This window comes from Protopterus annectens, chromosome 5.part1 (assembly GCF_019279795.1).
Source record: "Protopterus annectens isolate FY-2018-M chromosome 5.part1, PAN1.0, whole genome shotgun sequence".
NCBI classification, from domain to species: domain Eukaryota; kingdom Metazoa; phylum Chordata; order Ceratodontiformes; family Protopteridae; genus Protopterus; species Protopterus annectens.
In genome coordinates this window covers 87,391,165-87,413,333 of record NC_056736.1, presented here as the reverse complement: position 1 = coordinate 87,413,333, position 22,169 = coordinate 87,391,165, and the positions used below count along the sequence as shown (strand labels likewise).

The following is a 22,169-nucleotide window of genomic DNA, read 5'->3' as shown; positions in this document are numbered from 1 at the left end:
CAGTATAAGGACAAAATGATTGACTTCAGCAATTGGCTAAGCTTCTGGTGTCATTCAAAGGGGATCCAGTATCTGTCTGCTTGGGAAGACATGATCGACAAACCACGATGCTTTGCCAGAGATGGTCTGCACCTGTCACTCCTGGGATTCAGGTTACTGGCTCTTGCCACCCCTATAGTGCCTTTTTTAGGCAAGGTTCAAAGGACAAAACCACCACCGTAACAGATGCAAGCATGCAAAATCTGAAGGTAATGCTACAAGTCTAAACCTCAAAATGCACTCTCTCGAGGCACTCCTAAAAATGGAGAACATCGATATCTGTGCAGTAACTGAGACCTGGTTCAAGGCTCCAGAGAGCACCCCTGCAATACCAGGGTACAACTCTTACCACACTTTTCAGCCACAAAACCAAGACCAAAACACTAAAGGTATAGGAGTGTCCATATTCACCAGGGGTATTCACACCTCCAGGCTAGTTGCCCAACACAGTGCACTTGAAATTCTCCAGGTGCAACTAACACTAGGTAAGACTGCAATCCAAATTGTAGCTTGCTACAGATCCACCCACCATGCACCAAGATTCACACAACACCTTTCTAAACATACTGGAAAATATTAAGATACAACCAAACACCGTAATACTAGGTGATTTCAACTGCCCTGCCATTAACTGGGAAAACTACTCGGGTACCAACTCCTTTTCCCAACGGTTCTTGGAATTCATAAATTCCAACGCCCTGGATCAGCTAATCCATTGTCCCGCCAGGGGCTCCAATATCCTAGACCTGGTCATTACCAACATGGGAGATAGATGCTCCAAACCAGTGGTCACCCTCTTATTGGTCAGATCTGACCATAAGCAAATCACCCTTGACATCCACTTCCCACCCCCCAGTTAAGAAACCTCCTTAAAAAACTTCTCCAAAGCCAACTTCATGCTACTGAAGTCAGAAGTGACAAACTTCATGACACCCATGCAGACGGGATCTGAAAGTTAGACTGCAGAATCCTACACTAAGGCACTGTACGAGCACATCCACTCATGCATGAATCGTGCCATCCCAAATAGAACCAAGATGCTTTCTTCCAAAAAAAGGAAGTCAATCTGGTGGTCCCCTGCTATAAACAAGCTATACAACAGAAGGAAGAAACTGTTGCAGAAAAGAGGAAAATCCCAGGATGCAAAAAAACTCCTCTCACCAGCCTCAGTAAAAGCTGAGATCCCTCATAAAATCCTCAAAAGCTAGTTACGAATGTAAAATTGCCAAAGATTCCAAAGACAACCACAAGGCATTCTATAGTTAAGTCAAGAATCTAAATGGCAATGCTCAGATCTGCCCTGCGCTACAACAGAATGGCATTAAATATACTGATCCCAAGGATATTGGCAATATCCTGGCAGATCGATTTAGTTCCAACTTCACCCCCCTCTCACCCCCTAAATGGCCCATCTCAATACCAAAAGATTGCCAAATTCCAGTAATCACGGCCACACAGGTAGAAACTGCACTCTTCAAAGCTAAGAATACAGCATCCATGGGACCAGATGACATCCCGGGCTGTGTACTATATGAACTACAAAATGAACTGGCACCTCACCTAAGTGTCATGTTTAATCATAGCTTCACCTCAGGCTTCATGCCCACTGAATGGCGCATAGCTACAGTTATCCCACTCCACAAGGGGGGATCCACCTTGGGTCCCGGGAACTAATGTCCCATCAGTCTGACAAGCCTGATCTGCAAGGGCATAGAACGCATTATCATGGAACTTATAAACAAAGACATTGGCAACCTTCAAACACTGGACGCCACCCAGTTTGGGTTTGTGAAGGACCGATCTTGTCTCCTGAACCTGATTGACTTCTTAGAATCAGTCTCCAGAGCTGTGGATGAGGGTAAGACGGTCCACACAGCCTGTCTGGACCTCGCCAAGGCCTTCGACACCATCCCCCACTCTGGAGTCATAGATAAACTTAGTAAGCTGGGCATAAATCCCTACGTCGCTTGATGGGATGCCAACTGCCTTACTAACCCAGACTGTAAAAGTAGCCAACTCCAAACCAGCTCCAGAAAAGTGACAAGTGGAGTACCTCAGGGTTCAGTCCTGGGACCGCTCTTGTTTGGCATCTACTTCTCTGAAGTACAGGCCAAAACTAAGGGACTCTGGCTAACAAAGGTCGCAGATGACTGCAAACTGGGAGCCATTATTGAATCCCCAAATGATGTGGATATTCTACAAAAGGGCCTTAGAAACAGATGCCTGGTGCCAGAGCCATGGGCTCAAACTTAATGCCAAGAAATGTATAGTTATCCCTTTTGAAAAAAACATGTACCAATGAATTACCACATAGGTGGCAGTACACTAAACTTTGTAAGTGTGATGAGAGACTTGGGGACACAGGTGGACAGTGGTCTCACTTTCGATAACCACATCATCACAACAGTCAGGAAATCCTTCTATGCGGCACACCTCATCACTAAAGGCTTTTCATCCAGAAAAAAGGAGGTCATTGTCCCACTGTACTCATCCCTCAGTAGACCCATTATAGAGTATAACGCCCCATTTGGTATGTACCTCAAAAGCTGGAAAGGCCGCAGAAATACCTCGCTAAAAGAATCACAGGCCTAGAGCAGATGCCATATTCTGACCATCTAAAAAAACTCCAGCTATACTCTGTGGCATATCATCTACTCAGAGGCGATCTCTGCATAGCATACAAGGCCATGTCAAACCCTGAGCTGCTGGACATGCTCCACTTAAAGAAATCCCAATCCCTCAGAGCTATATGCTCCAGGGATCTAAACCTTGTCATCACAATGAACAAAACATGCTGGAGGGATAGGTTCCTGACCCAGAGACTCCCCATACTCTGGAATAGACTGCCCATACATGTCAGGCAGAGCGCCTCCTTGGCCCTCTTCAAAAGGAACCTTAATGATTGGATGGGAGATAGGAAATGCACCCGGGCATGTCAGTCGCCCTGCTAGACAGGGGTCCAGGGAAGAAATATCCAGGGAATTGTTATGGCTATGCTTGTATAGGCCCTAGGGCCGATGGCCTCGTACCAACCTATGAACAGTCAGCAAGGGATGGTGCACCACTGACCCATTCATAGGAAGCCACTGAAGTGCTTGTAATATGTTGAATAAGTCAGAGCCCAGATGAGAAAGGATGTGTGGTGTTTTCTTCCTTCTCTGTAGTGTCCTGTTGACATCTCCAAATGGCATTTTACAACAGTACTGTCAACAACTCGGCAAACTTCCAGTTATTGGCTAATGAAAGTCAAATGTACACCCCAACAGAAGCCCATCAGTCATAATCAGGCGCTCTGATCCTTCAGTGGATGAGGTAGTTGGCACTCTGAAGCATGTGCTGTCATCATAGTCTGTTATGCGGCAGATCCAGTTCTTGGAAACTACTGAAATCATTGTACTGCATTAAATCCGTCAGAATTCAGATAGAAAAGGGCCTTATGTTCTCCTTCCGTAGTGTCCTTTTGTCATTTTTTCCATTTGTGTGCCATAGACAACAAAATAGACAGAATCTCACACACACACACACACACACACTCGCACTCTTAAACTCACACAAACAGAAGCACATGCACACAGCACAAAATAAATATACAAAAAATGTACAACACAAAAAAACAGATCCTGTGTTTTTTACTCTGTCATTCTCAACTTGTAGGTTATCCATCTCAAAGTGTTTCTGAGCTTGTAATAAACTTTGACTTTCTCCAGCATTAAAGCTCTTTCACTCCATTAATGCTTGGCATGCTCATAGTAGTTTCGTAGACTAATGACCACAAGGGTCTTTTTAAGTCTAGCCCTGTTTCCCAAATCTCTGACAAGTTCTGGAACCCGTGATAAGTATAAACAAGGGCTCGGAAGATGAAACATTTACAAGCTGCTTGTATCCTTTAAAGACGTATGTACCAAACCAGGGATGAATTTCCTATTCCCCATCCAGTTGTCCAAGTTACAGTTAAATTGGGTTAGAGAGGAATTCTGCTTCACATGGGAGGGGAGCTTGTCGCATTGAAAGGGTAGTATCTGGGATACGTGCCTATCTCTCCAGCAGGTCCTATTTTTATCACAGGCAAGGTTTAAGTCTTTAGAATGGGTAATTCTGGTGCGGTTTGTTTTGCTGATATAGAGGAAGTCCATCAGAGTGGAGTCTAATAATGCCATATATGCCAGGCATAGATATCCCCTCAACAGTCTGTAGGAGACAGAATACAGGGATAGGGCTTTGAGGCGGTCTGCATAAGACATGCTACTTTCACCCTCTGTTCTTTAGTGAGGAACCTCTGTGAATCTTCCAGTTGTTGGATATGCCTGGTTAGGTACATACTAAAGGGGAGCATTGAACTCATTGATAGGTCTGATGAATGCAAATACAGTAGAACAATGACTTCTTTGGCCCTAGATGCTGTACCTTTGTTTATAATTTGCACAACATAAAATGATTTCCTCACTACTGCAGACACGTGATAGTCAAAGGCTAGATTACTGTCTGTGTGTCCCCAAATTCCTGACTACCAGGTCAACTCTAAGGGGTGTATTGTAAATACGATAGTTAACAGGGGTGGATTACTTCCTCTAAGATACTTCATGCATTTCTTGGCATTTAATTTCAGTCTATGGCTCTGATACCAGTTATTTGTCTGAGTCCGCCCTTCTCAGAGAACATTTGTGTCTGTGGATGATTCTGTGACTGCTCCTAGTTTGCAGTCATCTGCATATTTAATCAGCCAGAGGCCATTGACATTGGCCTTGACTTCAGAGAAGTAAATGCAAAAAGGAGCGGTCCCAGGATCGATCCCTGAGGGACTTCGCTTGTCACTGGCCTCTTTGTAGTGGTGGACTCCCCAATTCTTACTTCCTGGGTCCTGTCTGAGAGACAGCTGTCATAATGGTTTATATTTAACCTCTTCAGTTTGTCAACGATGACAGAGTGGATATTGTGTCAAATACCTTGGCCAGGATAAGGTAGACAGTGTGAGCCATTTTGCCCTCATCCGTTTCTTTGGTGACCTTTTCAAAGAAATCCACCAGGTTGAGTAGACATGACCTGCCCTTGAAAAAAACAAACCAAGTTGGGTCCATTGTCTGTAGGTTTACTATTATTATTGATCATTTCCATGATAATTGTGAGACTAGTGAGATTTATGGGTCTGTAGTTTCCAGGATCTGTAGATGGCCCACTTTTGTGCAGAGGGATGACTTCTGGTGTTCTCCATTTGTGAGGCACGAAGCCTGTTTGGATGCTACAGTTAAATGACAATTCCTGAGTCCCTGATAGGTCATATTTCATGCTATTTAGAAGGCGTCCTGGGATATTGCCTGGGCTCATTAATACAGTGTTCTTGGCCTTAGAGAGAGCGTTAAGGACATGTTCCCTAGTAATAGCAGGGAGAGTTATTTGATGATATTTCCTGAGGGAAGGTTGAGGGGGAGAGAGGGGTAAAGTTGGAGCTGAATTTGTTGGCCAGTAGGTTTGCTACATCATCTGGCTCAGTATAGGTGACTCCATTAACAATGAGCTCTGCACAAAATTGTGTATTGCCTTTGAGATTGTGGACATAGCTAAAGAATTCCTTGTGGTTGTCCTTGGACAGGGAAGCCAAATTTACTTCAAATGTGGTTCTGGTAGACTTTATTTGAACTCTGAGTATGATGAAAGTGCTTTTATGCTGCTGGGTGCTGCACCTCCTAATTTTTGCCATAGGTTTTCTTCCTTCTGTTATTGATGCTGTGATTCCACCAGGGTGGATTGTTTTTTTGAGTTAGTTCTATGTCTTTCCTGGTGGATACAGCTCGACTCTGCAGCTATTAACATGTGTGTATAGGGTTTTTTGTGAACAGTTCCACGTAGGCACCAGTGTACTCGAGATTTATGGGGGCTTGAAATTTTGTCAGATTATAGCTTAATAAGAGGAAGTTAGCCTTAGAGTAGTTCCTGAATATTGCAGGGTTAGCTGGGTTTCCAGGTTTTATTTTTTATTTCAAAGGAGACCATTTTGTGGTCTGTCCTTACCAGAGAAGACATTACACTAGGAGGTATGCAGCACTCTTCCCATATTAGTAAGGACCAGATCCAGTATGGTTGCACCCACGTTGGTGTATTGCCAATCTGGTCCAGGTGGTTTATGTTTGCAAAATCCAGGAATCTCTGTCCCTGCATGGTTGGTGTCATGTATTATTCCCAGTTAATACTGGGAAAATTAGAGCCACCATAAATATGGCATTCCGTTAGATGGTGAGTGTTTCCAATAAGTTTAAATACATGGTATGGGTTTCCTGGGTCATAGAGTGGGACCTGTAGCTTGCAAGGAAGTAGTATGGGATTTTGCCTTTTGTGATTTGAACATGGAGTACCTCGAGTGCATTGTCCTGTTTGACCAGCCTTGAAATGTATTTATTTTTGATGTAAATTGAGACACCTGTACCTTTAGTCCCTGTCTATGTAGTATCTAGTCTAAATGTGTGGAAGGCATTATAGCCTTGCACTGCTGGTGTGCTGCCTGCAACTTTAAATCATGTCTCAGTGATCGTACAGATATCATCATTCTCTAGGGTGAAGATAACTTGTAGGGAGTGCAGTTTTTTGTTTAAGCTCCTAGCATTGAGCAATAACACTTTTAGATTTTCTTGGTTTTGATTTGCTGTGTAGGAGTACTTTTAGTTTGGCATTGCCTAAAAAGGCACTAAGGGGGGAGGGAAAATTTTTGGCTAATATTCAAAACCCTAGAGGGGATGTGAAAACCATCCCTGAGAAATCAGCGCGGTCTGTTGACCATCTCCTTCCTTTCTGACAAATATTGCACCCCATTAGAATGACACCAGAAACTGAGCCAGTTATTAAAGCCAGTCATCTTTTGTTCGTGTTGTGGCATCATCTTTGAAGACAGTAAAATGCTGCTCATTATTAGGCTTATAACAGGCTTGGGACACACATCACAAGAGCACCATGATGTCTGTCTTCATATAGTCTAAAGAGGTACGTCTCAAGTCATTTACATCCACATGGACTTGTGGTCCAGTGACCAGAATGCATGTGTAATGGCCCCTGATAAGCAAATGACCATGACTTTCCCCTTTCTCAGCCTGCTGAGAGGGGCATCATTGTGTCTCACAGTGGAGTTTCCAGTGACCAGAATGCTGGGTAGTGTGGTGGCTTGCTGTATGGGCTTAGAAGTGGAGGTTTCGTGAGATGTGGCTGTATGTGTTGATGTGGGTGTATTTTTGAAAGAGTGCATTCGGGTCTGCTGAGGGTATTTGTTATGTGTACTTTGTCTAGGTGGTCTGTGGGATTTAGGACAGCTACATTTAAGTTCCTCAGCATAAAAAGGTCTATGCATCTGTTCTAAATTGTGTGTGATGGGTGCAACGTGTGTACTACTGACAACCTGATTGAGTATTTTTATGTGAGAGCTTTGCCTCCAGTGACATTGTGTAAATACATCTCTCACACACCATGTCAGTTTGCTTGAGAATTAATTGTTTCTCAGTAAACATGAGGCTATTTCTGTATTGCCTCAGGATGCCCATATCCACCAAGTTGGTAACAGAGATAGTGGGAAAGTTCATATCCTTAACAACATACCCTTTTTATGAATTAGTTGGAATGAGAATGTAAAGTAATGCCAGAAGTATCTGGTTTCCAGCTATGTGTGCAGTGCTTGTAACTGCAAGCTAGTTGTCCTGTGTGCAACTAAGTGTTGGTGAAATTTCAAGGGTGCTTTAAAGGAAAAATGTCAACTCAAGAGTATACAAGGCACTGCCAAACACTAGAGAGGCACTTGAGAGGAAACTAATAAGTAAACCCTGATGATTTATGGATGAAGTATATAGGGAGATGTTCTGAAGGTGGGTTAAACTAAAACAAATCAAGCAGTACTCACTGAAAAGAAAGAATTAGCTTGTCAAGAATGATAAAAAGGGGGTATCTGTGAACTTCCGAGATGGCTGCACCTTGAGTAACAGCTTAATTCTAGCTCTTCCAATGTGAAAACAGAAACTCAGCAGAGAAGGCCAGTAGACTTTTGTGGCTAGAAGGGCACTTCCTGGATGCTAGGAAAAATGAAATACAGAGGACCTGGAAACAAAATCATTTACAAAAAGTGAGGAAGAAACACTGACTGGGGAAGGTTCTGTAGCTGTTCAGCAAAAAGCAGTGCAGCCCCCAGACATGACTTCCAGTAACCTACAGGAAGATATAAGACAACTGCACACAGACTTGGTTAAGATAAACTAAACACTGATGGAGTATATCAACACAAATAACAAAAGGCTGGAAAAAAACAGAAGAAGCTTTAAACGGATATTCAGGTAAGATGATAAAGCTGCAAAAATCAGAGGGTGAAATGAAGAAAAGGCTGGCTGAATTATGAGTCTGCTCAGGAAGAGAAGCTTCAAAAACTAGTCTAATTAGAGTACGGAACACTTAGGGGAAAACCTGAGATTTTCAGCTGTACCAGAGAAGCTGGAAGGAACAGACTTCATTAATTTTATGAATGCACAAATAAGCAACTGGACTGGTATTCCACAGCAGGGGTTATTAGTTGATAGGGCACATAATGTGTATGCTCCAAACCTGGCTTTGAGAAAGCAACCTGGACCATTAATAGTAAAGATGCATTCCTACCAGCAGAAGGAGTTGATTCTGACAAAACTGTGACAGAAATACAAAGTACTAAAAGTGGGAGACAGAAGAATGTTTGTGGAGAGTGATTACTCATTGTGCACCAGGCAGAAGAGAGTAAATTTATTCCACACTATTCAGGGAATGTCGAGATGCAGGTGTGAGATTCAAAATACTATACCAAGCTGTCTTCAAGGTATTCTTCCCTGAAGGGACAAAATCATTTTTTGATGAAGCACATACTGAGGAGGAAATACAAAAGTTTGTAAAACAAAAAGTGAGCTGTGAAACAGGAGATTCAGCTTTTTGTTCTGGTAGTAAAGGCCAAAGAGAGACTGTACCTGTGAAACCTTTTTACAGTGTTACAAAGGAAATTATTGGGGGGAAGGAAAGGAGCATGAGAGTTGACAAGAAGCATCAAGAGTACATTGGAAATTAAGCAGAGATATGATTTGGGAGATGGAGATTAACAGTAATAAAAATAGTAACTTAATGTAGTATTACAGTGCAGTAATTATATTTGTGAAATTTGACAGAACAAGAAAATCTGGAAATATTGGACATTTTCAGAGTTTGTTGGGCTTGTGGGGGACTCTAAACCATATGCCCTACTTCATGTCATTAAAGTCTGGAAAAATGCTTTGGGGAGGGTAAGAGGGAGAAAGTTAACTGAAAGTAAAGAAAAAATATATTTGTCTTAATAGTACTATTTTTGTGGTGTATGGTTTTCTTTGCATACTGTACAGTAAAGTTTTATCAGTTATTTTTAAGTGTAATGTGGCTTGTAAACAGGTACCGCTGTTCTTTTTTCTTCTTCTTTTCTTTCTCCATTCTCTCTCTCTCTTCTTGTTCAGTTTTAAGAAATGTAGGCACTGCAATGTAAAAAGAAAAGCCTCAGACTGCAGGGATTCTGGATGTTTCCCTACCTGGACAACTGGCTCATTTCCTCTCCATCCAGGCATCAGCTCATACACGCAAGAGATCAAGTGCTTCAGACTTGGACTCTTCTGGGGATAACCATAAACTACAATAAATCACTCAAATAAACTCTCCAAAAGCGACTGGTATAAAAACCACCAATTAAAACAAAAACCGCCAAGGCTAGTGTCACAGAACAAGACCAAATAACCACCACGAAATTAGTGTCAAAGTCTATTTATTCTTAGCTTTCATCAGAAATACTCACATAAGCTAAAACATCTAATTTATATCCTCCCCATAAATTACGTAATTAGCCTTCAAACTAATTAAACCATTACTGGTAATAAAAAATCTAAAACAAATCATATAAAATATATAACAGTGAAAAACTATAATAACCTTAATAAATGTCAGAAAAGTACTAGTTCATCATTAACCCTAATTCTAATTTTTAATAACCTTCAACCTTTTTATTTTTCAAAAACATTTCACATTAATAAAATCATTTAACCCTGGAGGTTTGTCTGCTTAGTTTGAAGGCTAATTACTTGATTAATGGGGAGGGTATAAATTAGATGTTTTTGGCTTATGTATTTCTGATGAAGTCTTGCTGACGAAAGCAAAGATTAAATAGATTTTGATGCTAATTTTGTGGTGGTGGTTTGGTCTTGTCCTCTGACACTAGCCTTGGTGTTTTTTGTTTTAACTACAACAAATCACAACTACAGCCAACGCAGACATTAGAGTTTATAAGAGCACTTATCAATACAAAATCTGCCATCGCTTCTCTTCCACCACAGAGAGTTCAGACAGTAAGATCCCAAGTCAAAAAGATTATGGTGAGTACCTTAATTTCAACCCGTCTAGCCCTTCAGGCTCCAGGTTTGATGTTTGTGGCATTAACTTTAGTCCCACCAACCAGGTTTTATATGAGGATTCTTCAGTGGATGCTGGCTACTCAGTGGTCAGTCGTTTATCAAACCAGATTAGAATTACCCAGACATGCAAAAGAGATCTGTCTTGGTAGATTCAATCCAACCAAATACTTCAAGGACATCCTTTCATTCCCCAACAGCACAAGACCATAGTGACCATGGATGCTTCCCAGATAGGGTGGGGGGACATTATCAGGGAAAGAGTGTCCAGGGCAGTTGGTCCCCCAAGGAGGACAATCAGCAGATAAATGTCCTGGGCATGAGATTGGTGATTTTAGTGTTGCAGGCATTTCAGGATGCTCTTCCCTGTGGGATAATTATGATTCAAACAGACAACGTGTCATTTATATGGTACATCAGCCAACAATGGGGGACCAAATCCTACCCATTGTGTTGAGAAGCTCTCAGGGTCTGGCACTGGGTGATCTCTTCCAACCACTTTCTATTAGCAGCGCACATTCTGGGGAAATCCAATGTGATAACAGAGAAACTGAGCAAGTGCATTCTCTTACCCCACGAAGGGTCCCTAAACGAAGCAGTGGCGGATGAGATTTTCCATCGGCGGGAACAGCCTTGCTGCGACCTCTTTGCCTCTCCCATAAACAAGAAGTGCAGCAATTACTTGGCACTAATCCCTCCACAAGGGAAGTCACCGAGGGATGCTCTACTCCATGATTGTCCCCCCCCCCCGGTTTTCTGTATGCTTATCGTCCAATTCCATTGATTCTGAAATGTCTACAGAAAGTTGCCAGGTTGAAGAGGAAAGTAATCCTCATTGCACCCTATTGACCTCGACATATTTGGTTTATCTTTCTTTGGCCTCACTTGGTTCAACCACCGTGGAACCTAGATCTGACTCTGGACCTCCTGTCTCACCCGACAGGTATGACACATCCAGATATACCAAACCTCAAACCGACTGCTTGGCTTCTCCAATTCCATTAATAGCCAGACAGTCATTGCTGTCTTCACCTGTTTGCTGTATAATTTTATTTTCCCATAAACCCTCAACAAGAAAACTATATTCCAGTAAATGGAAAAGGTTCATTATATGGGCACAACAGCAGAATTTTTGACCCCTTTCAGCCCCTGTCAATTGCATTTTTAACTTTCTAGTACACTTAAACTGTGCTAGTTCTTCAACCATTAAAGTGCAACTGGCAGCAATTCCAATTATCACATTGAATTTAATGACTCCTCTATAGCTTCTCACAAGTTGAGCAAGGCTTTCTTAAAAGGTAGTCTCCTCCTAAGGCCTCCTTTTTAAGATCCTACCCCTCCATGGGATTTAAATCTGATGCTGCAGTCTGTCACACAATCCCCTTTTGAATCAGTGGTTACATGTGACCTAAAATAGCTTACATGGAAAATAATTTTCTTGGTTGCCATTACTTCTGCAAGAATTTCTGAGATTCAATCATTGTCCTCTAAACCTCCATACTTATAGGTTCATAGGTTCATACTAGGCTATCTGCCCTAGGTCATTTATAAGCCTAGCCAGTGTGTGTTTGGCTTTCGCCACCCATTTTAAATTAATTTTGCTATGCCCTTTTTCGAGGTTAGTATACTGTGCCTCTGTCTAACAGTGACACAGAAGTGATACCCGGGGTAAACCTATGATCTCCCATCCACTCATCAAGATTCCTCTTGAAGAGAGTCAATGAGGGACTCTGCCTAACCTGGACTGGGATTTTATTCCAGAGTGAAAGGAGCCTCTGGGTTATGAATCTGTCCCTCCAGCATGTCCTATTTATTTCAGTGCTGAGGTTCAAGTCTCTCGAGCGTGTAGCTCAATGGGATTTGGATTTTCTGAGGTGCAGCATATCCATTAATTCCGGGTTGGACATGGCTTTATACGTCAGGCACAGATCGCCTCTGAACAGGCGGTATGCCACTGAGTAGAGCTGGAGTTTCTTTAACCGGGCAGCATATGGCATCTGTTTGAGCCCTTTGATCCTCTTGGTGAGGTACTTTTGGGGTCTTTCCAGTTGCGGCAGGTGTCTGGTAAGGTACATCCCAAAAGAGGCATTGTACTCAATTATGGGCCTGATGAGGGATGAGTAAAGAGGCACGATGACCTCCCCAGATCTAGATGTGAATCCCTTCATGATTAGGTGGGCTGTATAAAATGTTTTTCTAACCACTTTGGCCACGTGGTTTTTCAAATGAGAGATTGCTATCAGCTTGGGTCCCCAGGTCCCCAATTACTTCTTCCGTACTTAATGGATTACCACCTATGTGGTAATTTGTGGACACTTTGTTTTTGCCAAAGGGGATGACTATACACTTTTTGGCGTTTAGCTTGAGGCCATGGCTCTGGCACTAGTTGTCTGTTTCTGTGAGGCCCTTTTGGAGGATGCTTGTGTCGGCTGGAGAGTTGATTATGTCGCCTAGTTTGCAGTCATCTGCGAACTTGGTCAGCCACAGTCCTTCCGTGTTGGCCTGTACCTTCAAGAAATATATACCGAACAAGAGAGGTCCCAGGACTGAGCCTTGTGGGACGCCACTTGTAACTGGTTTGGAGTCTGACATGGCTCCAGCAATTCTAACCATGTGGGTTCTGTCCTTGAGCCAGTTTGCAACCCATCTAGTGACATAGGAGTTTATTACATCCGAGTGACGCCTCCAGGTGCATCTGCAGTTACCTCCTACTGCTCCTCTAGGCGTCAAATATTGCTTGTTCATATTTGCATTAATATTTCCAAAACCATGCCCTGTACAAGGTATCAGAATATTTTATCTTGAAGCATACACGATGGCGCAAACAATTGTATTGATATTTGACCTATGTCAATGAGTATTTGTTAGAATTGTAAGGTGATAACTTTTTTTTTCAAAGGCTCAAGCCACGCCCACTAGATGTTAAAGGTGCACAATCAAAAGAGCTGTACTGGAGGGAATGAGCTGGTGAGCTTATCTATAATGCCTGAGTGGGGTATTGTATCTAAGGCTTTTGCGAGGTCCAGGTAGGCTATGTGGACCACTTTCCCCTCGTTAATGGCCTTGGTGACTGTTTCAAAGAAATCGACCAGGTTTAAGAGGTAGGATCTGCCCTTAACAAAGCCGAACTGGGTAGGATCCAGTGTCTGTAGGTCCCCAATATCATTATTTATGAGGTCCATGATGATCCTTTCCATAGCTTTGCAGACCAAGCTAGTCAGGCTTATGGGGCAATAGTTTCCAGGATCCGTTGAGGCACCACCTTTGTGGAGAGGGACCACTGTTGCTGTACGCCACTCTTTGGGTACATATCCTGTAGTAAGGCTGAGATTAAACAGTAGTTTTATGTTTGGGTTTAGCTCTTCTTGGAGTTCATGTAGGACGCAGCCTGGGACACCATCTGGTCCCACTGATGCTGTGTTTTTTGCTTTGGACAGGGCGGCTCTTACCTGAGCATCTGAGATGTCAGGGGGGCAGCACTCTGCTGGGATAGATATTTGCCCTTTTGGTGGGGGGGGGGTTGCGCTGAACCTGTCAGCTAGGATGTTGGCAATGCCTGTGGGTTCGGTGTATTTTTTGTCATTTTGGACTAATTCTGAGCATATCTGGGAATTCCCACCCAGGTTCCTAACATAACTAAAGAAAGCCTTGTGATTATCCTTAGTGTCCTGTGCAATTTTTCTCTCAAAGCTGGCCTTGGACGATTTTATGAGTGCCCGTAGTTTTTTGCTAATACTGATCAGAGATGCCTTCTCTTTTTGGGATTTTGCTCTATCATGTAGTAGCTTCCTCCTTCTATTGTATAGTTTGTTTATGGCTGGGGTCCACCAGACAGGATGCCTGCCTTTGGAGGATTGGGTCTTGGTTTTATTTGGGATTGCATGATCCATGCATTCCTGAAGGTGTTCATAGAATGCGTTTATAAAGGATTCTGCGGTCTGGGCCGTATTTTCCACAGGCCCGGGGGCTTTGAAGGATTCCACCTCAGTTTTGAGGAGTGTGAAATTTGCTTTAGAGAAGTTTTTCACTGTGGTTTTCTGGGCAGGGGGTGGGGTTGGGATGTGAATATCCAGTGAGATTAGTTTATGGTCTGATCTTATCAGTGAGGGATACGCTTCTGGTCTGGAGCATAGAGCCCCCATGTTGGTGATGATCAGGTCCAGTATGTTTTCCCCTCTTGTGGGAGTGGTAACAAGTTGTTCCATAGCATTTGAGTTTATAAATTCTAGGAACATTTGGGCTAGGGTGTTGGAGCTAGAGTAATGCTCCCAGTCTATGCTTGGGTAGTTGAAGTCGCCCAATATAATGGTGTTTGGAGAGACCTTCATATTTTCCAGTGTTCTCAGGAAGGCCTTGTGGGGTTCCTGGGTTTGGGAGGGTAGTCTGTAGCAGGCTATAAACTGGAAGGCAGTTTTACCCACTGTTAGTTGCACATGGATGGTGTCTGATGCTTCGTGCTGTGCCACCAACCTGGAGGTGTGGGTATCTTTGACGAATATTGATACTCCCCCTCCTCTTGTGGTTCGGTCCAAGTTTTGGGGCCGAAAAGCATGGTATGAGGTATAACGTGGTAGTCCTGGGCTGCTCTCGGGAGCCTTGAACCGGGTTTCTGTTACTGTACAGATATCAGTGTTCTCCATGCTAAGGAGAGTTTTGAGTGCGTGCATCTTGAGGTTTAGACTTCTGGCATTGAGTAGCATTACTCTTAGTTTCTTATCCCTTGTGATACCTATGGATGTTGGTTTGTCTTTTGAGCCTTGCCTAAAAAAGGCATTATGGGGGTGGCAAGAGCCTTTGCCAATATCCGAAAGCCCAGGGGTGACCGGTGCAAGCCGTCCCTAGCAAAGCATCGTGGCTTGTTGAGCATGTCATCCCAGGCTGACAGGCATTGGATCCCCTTTGAATGACACCAATACTTAAGCCAATTGTTGAAATTGATCATCTTGTCTTCATATTGTGGCATCATTCTTGGTGAGGGTAAGATGCTACTCAAGGTCAGGGTCATACCGGCCTGGGCTACATACTCAGAGAGCTCCTCTATGTGTCTCTTCATGTAGTCCAGGGAGGTACGTCTCAGGTCATTCACACCAGCATGAACAATGACTGAGTCATATTTGTACTTGCCTTGGAGTGACCTGAGTGCTTGTGTTATGTGGCAGATCCTAGCGCCCGACAGGCAGCTCACCGTGACCTTCTTCTTGTTCAGCCTGGTGAGCGGGACGTCAGTGTGCCTGACGATAGAGTCACCTATTACAAGTGTATCAGGTGTGTTGTTTAGCCTTAAGGGCTGTGACTGTTCGGCACACTGGCTTTGTGAGCTATGTGTTGCACGTGTTTTGTTTTGGGGTAGCGGTTGCTTGGGTGTCTGCTTTGGAGGTCTCTGCTGCTTAGGCAGATTTTTATTTAGAGCCTCCGAGTATGTTTTTGTGTGTTTGTGTTTGGTTTGCTGTCGTGATAGGTCTATCTGAGACTGGAATTGTAGTGAGTGTGGTTTCCTTCTCCTCCTGACTGGTTATGCCAGTACTGAGTTGAGAGAGCTTAGCCTCCAGTTTGGCTATATGGTTGCATCTCTCACGTGTTGGAATTTGTTAGGAGGAGGAGAGGGTTCTCTGTGTACATGAGGCAGTTGTAACATTGCCTCAAGATTCCCAGATTCACCAGCTGAACCGGAGAGGAGATTGACAACTGACCTTTGGACATTCTAGAATAGTATTGGTAATTCCTTTATAATTGAAAAAACTTTTAACTTTCCTAAAGACAGAGTGACCTTACATAGTAATCCGTCCTTTCTGCCGAAGGTGGTGTCAGAATCCAATGTTAATCAAGCTATTAACTTAGTGTTCTTTCCTAAGTTTACCAATAAAGGAGAATATATCTTGCATTTTCTGGATGTTCATAGACAGTTACGCTTCTGTTTGCAAATGACCTAGAAAATCAGAAAAGCTGACCAATTGTTCATCTCATTCTCTGAATCAACTTTGGGAAACCCAGTTTGTAAGATTGTTATCAAAGTGGTTGACAAATTGCATATCCTTTATTTATACGAAACCTGACATTACTCTTCCACATTCCTTGAAAGTACACTCCACTAGATCCATGGCTACTTCCACAGTTTTTCAGTCAGGAATATCCATGGATGATATATGTGCAGCAGCAATTTGGGCTACTACCCATACCTTGTCACTCATTATAAGTTGGATCTGGTCTCCAGAGGTAGGGCATCATTTGGTTGTGTGGTGCTCAGGAATATCCTTCCTTGACTTCACCTTTGAAACAGGTAGCTAGGGACTCTGTCCCAATAGTTGAGGATAGAATGAAAATTGACAACAACAGATAAAATTATGTATTCACCGTAACGTTCCATCTGTGTTGTCCATTTTCATTCTTGCTCAACTCCCCCTCCCACCAACTCCAATCCTAAGACTTCTGGAGGAACAAGCGTTTACAGGATCCCTGTATACTTGTGTTTTTACATATGACTTCTCGATATGGCTTCTCCATTAACCTCTTTCATCTTTTACCCTCTACTATGCAGCAAACAAGATCTGAGGTATTTAGGGGAAGTGCATTGTGGGTAAGGGAGAAGCTCAAGAGGTTTGGTTGCCACTAGCTTTAGCAGTGGCTGAGTCTGATCCAACAGTTCAGATCCGAACCCAGTAGTTGAGGAAGAAAGAACATGGACAACAGATGGAACATTATGGTGAGTACATAACTTCTTTTTTTAGCAAGAAATATTACTTATAGGTGGGGAATGGAATCTGCAGTAGTGAAGATGTGTCTGGGGGACCCAGAAGGGAAAGTATAACAAAACTGTGTACATTTTTGAAGACGTTTATGGAAATATTTGGCATGGAAGATGTGAATTCAGTAATAGCAGTTAGGAGTCAATTTACATATTATTCCCCAAGATATAAAAACTGGGCTAGGTTAGACAGAATTTACATTTCTCAGGACCATGTGCATTTAATTGAAGGTCTTGATACGTACCCAATAACTATTTCAGATCATACGCCAGTAACAAGTAAAATAAAACACAGGGTAATGAAGTAAAAATGAGATGCTTGTGCTTTCCCACCTAACTGTTGAAAATAGACTAATTTAAGGAATGTGTTGTAGAGATTATTCAGGAGCTATTCGAGACAATAGAAATTTCTTCTGAAAATGTAGCTAGGGAGTGAGATAAAATTAAGATGGAGTTTAAAAATAGGATGAAATAAAAAAAGGATGCTCTGGTTAAAAAGTAACAAGAATTATTTAGAGGGACTGAGACATGTTAAAGTATTGCAGGATAGGGGAGTCTCAGTACAAGAAGATTAACTGCAGAAAAAAGCAGAAAATAAAGGATTACTTTGATAACATGCATGAGCTTAGAAAGATTGCTGTTAGCAACTGTTTTTTGATAATAACACTAGAGCACAAAGACTTTTAGCCCAACAACTCAGGCAATAGAAAGTAGAAAGGGCTGTCACCATGCTTAGGGAGCTTATAACAAAGAAAGTAATAAGAGATCCTGTAGAGGTATTAGAAGTATTTCGGAAATTCTGTGAAAGTATGTATAAAGCAGAGAAATATGGAAATCAAGAAAAGATACAAATAGAAATGTTTATGAAAGAATTAAATATACCAATGTTAGAGGTAGACGAGACTCAATTACTAACAGTTCGGATAGGAAGAGATGAGATAGAAATTCTGATGTATAACCAATCTACAGAAAAGTCCACATAAATAGATGATACTCCTGTGGAAGTTTGGAAGCTAGGAGGGAAAAAACTGATAAAGGTCTGGAAGGTTTTGCTTAACATTATTTTAAGAGGAGGACAACTACCAACATCCTGGAAGAAGTCAGTGGTAGCTGTATTACCTAAAGAAGGTAAAGATCCAGCTTCCTACAGGACCATTTCAGTAGTAAACCGTGATTATAAAATGTTCATGTCTGTAATGGCTAAAAGAATGGCAAACGTAATGTCAAAAATGATAGATGCAGATCAGTGTGGTTTTGTGAAGGGGAGGCAAAATTTAGACAACATTAACAGACCATTGATTATCCAGAGGGAAGCAGAATGTAAGAATATATTGTTGTTGATGGGTCTTGATGCAGAGAAAGCATTTGACGGAGTAAGCTGGGATTATTTGAGAAGAGCAATGGAATAATTTGCATTCTGTGATAAAATTATAAGGTTGATTAGAAAGGTATATGAAGGATCGGAGGCAGAACTGAAGTGAGTGGCGTCCTCTCTTGCTTGAGCAGTGGAACCAGGCAGGGTATCCTCTCTCCTCTTTGTTATTTGCATTATATTTAGAACCATTGGCAAAGAAAATAAGGGACTCAGAAATTCAAGGATATAATTGGAGTGGTAGTCAAGAAAGCTAGCTATATTTGAGGTTGACATTATTTTATACCTGTCAAAACCAGATAGGGACATTACAGTGCTGTGGAACATATTGAGACAGTTTTAAAACCTTTTTGGGATACAAAAATAATGAAGCAAAAACAAAAGCAATAGCAGTAAATTATGTACTCAGATATGAATTGGTTCAGCAATATCCATGTTTATGGGGACATGATAAAATGAAGTATTTAGAAGTGTGGATTCCAAATGATACCGGTGTGGCTGTTAAGGATATGTGGGAAGAAACTTAAAAGATAATACAAAAACTGAGAAAATGGAAGCTCTGTTATATGGATATTGATAGTAAGATAGAACCAGTTAAAATGTTTTTAGTCTTATACACTGGTCAGGCATATTATTATCAACCAGAGGAGACGTTATGGATAGCAGTTAATAAAGAAGACAACAAGAGTCAAGTGAGGATAAGCTTATTCTTCCAATAGAACAGGGCAGATTGGGATTACCCAAATTGAAGGGGTATTTCAGAGCAACACAGTTAGGCTCCTATACATAGCACAAGCAGAAAACTATAATTCAAAGTGGAAGGAGATGATGATGAAACAGGGGGAAGCTCAAGTAACAGGTAGAGACTGGGATTTTGGATGTAGACTTTTAAGGAGAATAACAATAATCATACAGAGTATTATATTCACAAAGTAACAGAAGGTCTCACGGGAAAGGAGATTCTGCCAGTAGGGATGACAACTCTCTGGAGAGTAGAAAGTAGAGAGTTGTCATGGCAACTTAGGCTAGATGCCTGTCATGCTCCCAGCATTAACGGCATGTTGTCTATAGCTTGCCTATTAAAACTCAAGAGGTTAAACAGATAAACCACTTCAGGAATTTATATGACCCCTTTTTGCTTATAACATGTTTTTTTGTTTGTTTTGATAGCTTATTATTTTATAACCTTATATACTCGTTAGAAGTACCATTTGAGAAACCATTTTGTCAGGGTCCGCAAGGGCAAGTTGGGCATAGTTTATGGGTTTATTTAAGACCTGTATTTGGTTCCCAGTAGTTTTAGGCTTTGTAGTGGGTACCCCCTCTAGCTCTAGTTTAACATATCACCACCTTACATTAACCCATTTATTTATAGTAATTAACAGTACATTATGTTAGTCTGGTGTACAGGGTTAGTTAGGTCTTCATTTATCACGGATGCCTTGTTTTTTCTAGGTTTGATTGATTTTGCTGAAGCGATATTTATTTGCATGCAGTATGTTTATATTAGTGTATAGTAGATGTCTAATGTTAACATACTTTATATTAGTTTGATTTGCCCTTACCATAAGGGGATACTATTAATATGTATGTTTGCAAATTTTTAAATTGTTTTATTATTTCATCAGTTGCACAGTGCAGGGATAGTTCATACTAGGAGAGTAAAGAGTTTTGCGATTTTTACCATTAAAATTGGTGCTAAACGGGTTTGTTAGCTGTTGTTAAGTCCTAGATTTATTTAGTTTGTTTACAACAGCACTTTATGTACAGGGGCATATGCTGTGGTTTTGTATTTTTTATTGTTTTTAAAAACTTGTCTGTGTTCTTTATTAACATACCTATACAGTGCGAGGCTTTCGTTCTTACAGTATGTAGGGACGTTTTAAATTTAATATTAATTTTTAACACATTATTTTAGTTGCCAGATGCAGTTAAATGCTTAATACTGTCTTTTATAAAATTATTGTATTCAGCACTTGCTGGTGCGGTGATATGCAGTCCTGTAGAATACAGAGACCATGCGACCTTTTTAAATTGTGTATTTAAGGCAGTTGTTTGTGTGCAACACTGTTTTCCGTTTCTGAAGACGTTGGTGTGATACTGACGAAAAGCCTGTGCGTTGTGCTTAATTAATAGTTTGTGTTTGGATTTATGGATTTAGTGACTTTGTACTACAAATCTTTCCTAGTTTCAACTGGTGTGCAAGTTTACATTTACCTCTAAAAGTTACAAAGATCACCTTGCCATCTTGGACTTTTGACAACTCCAGAACCACTCCTCTCTGCATAGTGTACTTGTATTTTTGATCTGTAGGCAGTATCTGCTTTCATAAGGCTCTGTGTTTTTTGTGAGAATTCTGCTTGAGTGAATGCTGTATATCAGCACATAATACAGAAACATGCTGTCCAGCTCAAAAATTCATCATTGTACCCCCTATTTAGAGATGTTTTTTTTCCAAGCTGCACTAATAGAGGCAGGATTTAGCCATGTATATTATGCAAGAACTTTTTTTTCAATCAGGTAGGTGGTTTCATTTCACCTTTAACCAAATTTCCTATAGTGTTTCGGTATATATTTCTAAAGTCTATTATTTTAAATTTGAAGTTAGGATAAGACGGGGGGGAATCTACTTGATGAGAACATTATTAGTCTTTCACCAATATTGGGAGGTGTGGCTTAGCTTCCCGATAGTCTGTTTGGCAATAAGCTTAGAAAGTACATCTCAACCTGTAAAGTATAGACCGCTATTGTCTTAATTTACTTGTAGATGAAGTTGTTCTCAGCCATGTCCCTCATATTTTTGTCATTGAATTTCCCTCTGTCTCTCTTCAGCCTTTGGGGTGACCCGCAAATACTTGTCACAAGTGGATACCCTTTATATGTGTGTATATATCTTCTTCTTCTTTCGGCTGCTCATGTTAGGGGTCGCCCCAGCTGATCATCTGTTTTCATTTCTTCCTGTCCTCTGCATCTTGCTCTGTCACACCAACCACCTGCATGTCCTCTCTCACGACACCCATAAACCTTATTTTAGGCCTTCCTGTTTTCCTGTTACCTGGCAGCTTCATCCTTAGCATATTGTTCCCAATATAATCTGCATCCCTCCTCAGCACATGTCCAAACCAACGTAATCTTGCTTCTCTGTCTTTGTCTCCAAACCTTCCATCCTGGACTTGACCCTCTAATATACTTATTCCTAATCCTGTCCATCCTCGTCACACCCAGTGCAACTCTTAACATCTTTAACTCTGCCACGTCCAGCTCTGACTCCTGCCTTTGTCAATGCCACTGTGTCCAACCCATATAACTTAGCTGGTCTCACTACCCTCTTGTAGGCTTTCCCTTTCACTCTTACTTGTACTAGTCTGTCACAAATCACTCCTGACACTCCTCTCCACCCACTCCATCCTGCCTGTACTCTCTTCTTCACCTCTCTTCCACACTCACCATTACTCTGAACTGTTGATCCCAAATATTTAAACTCATCCACCTTCACCACCTCTACTCCCTGCATCCTTACCATTCCTCTATCCTCCCTCTCATTCACACACATATATTCTTTCTTAGTCCTGCTGACCTTCATTCCTCTTCTCTCTAGAGCATATCT

The 22,169-nt window shown here is 41.7% G+C and overlaps 1 protein-coding gene across 1 annotated transcript in view; it reads left to right on the top strand.

Moving 5' to 3' along the window:
• The window catches only part of MYCBP2 (MYC binding protein 2), a gene marked incomplete in the record, with an annotated part of 5,088,083 nt that overhangs the window by 4,710,176 nt on the left and 355,738 nt on the right, over positions 1-22,169 (top strand).